At 46.4% G+C, this 829-nt stretch overlaps 1 protein-coding gene across 3 annotated transcripts in view; it reads right to left on the bottom strand.

The window, feature by feature from the left end:
• The window catches only part of LOC116563579 (serine/threonine-protein kinase Sgk3), a 189,868-nt gene that overhangs the window by 147,320 nt on the left and 41,719 nt on the right, over positions 1-829 (bottom strand). The gene's annotated exons all lie outside the window — the stretch shown is intronic.

Raw genomic sequence — 829 nt, 5'->3', positions numbered from 1 at the left:
TTTGGGACGGAGTTTCGCTCTTGTTACCCAGGCTGGAGTGCAATGGCACGATCTCGGCTCACCGCAACCTCCGCCTCCTGGGTTCAGGCAATTCTCCCGCCTCAGCCTCCTGAGCAGCTGGGACTACAGGCACGCGCCACCATGCCCAGCTAATTTTTTGTATTTTTAGTAGAGACGGGGTTTCACCATGTTGACCAGGATGGTCTTGATCTGTTGACCTCGTGATCCACCCGCCTCGGCCTCCCAAAGTGCTGCGATTACAGGCTTGAGCCACCGCGCCCGGCCCACATTTAGCATTATTTGGACTGTTTTCGTTAGCAGAGTTATGGCCCTTGTGTTTATAAACAGTCGAGAACTTTTACAGATTGGCAGTTCCTGTGTGCAGAGAAATTTCCTTTCCACATATCTTTTTAGATATACTTTTTTTTTTTTTAATTCCCCTTAATCTCCAAATCTGAGTGCACACTTTACAGCTCCTTCTTACCCATTCTTGAACTACTACAGAAGCTGCATTTTAGACCTGTTTATCTCTTTTTTTTTCCATTCAACAGAGAAGCTGAATGGAGAACTAAGAATTATATGGTTCAATGGATGTGGTCAAGTGGTTAAGATTTTGAAGTAGAGTGGGTTGTTTTCTTTTTTTTTTTTTGAGACGGAGTCTTGCTCTGTCACCCAGGCTGTAGTGCAGTGGCACAATCTCGGCTTACGGCATCCTCCGCCGCCCGCGTTCAGGCGATTCCCCTTGCCTCAGCCTCCTGAGTCCTGAGGGACTACAGGTGCGCACCACCGCACCGGCTTTTTTTTTTTTTTTTTTTTTTTTTTTTTTTTT

This window comes from Sapajus apella, unplaced genomic scaffold, assembly GCF_009761245.1.
Source record: "Sapajus apella isolate SASKATOON/1434 unplaced genomic scaffold, GSC_monkey_1.0 scaffold35, whole genome shotgun sequence".
Classification (NCBI taxonomy): domain Eukaryota; kingdom Metazoa; phylum Chordata; class Mammalia; order Primates; family Cebidae; genus Sapajus; species Sapajus apella.
Note: the sequence above shows the minus strand (reverse complement) of the source record. Positions and strands in the feature narration are given on the sequence as shown.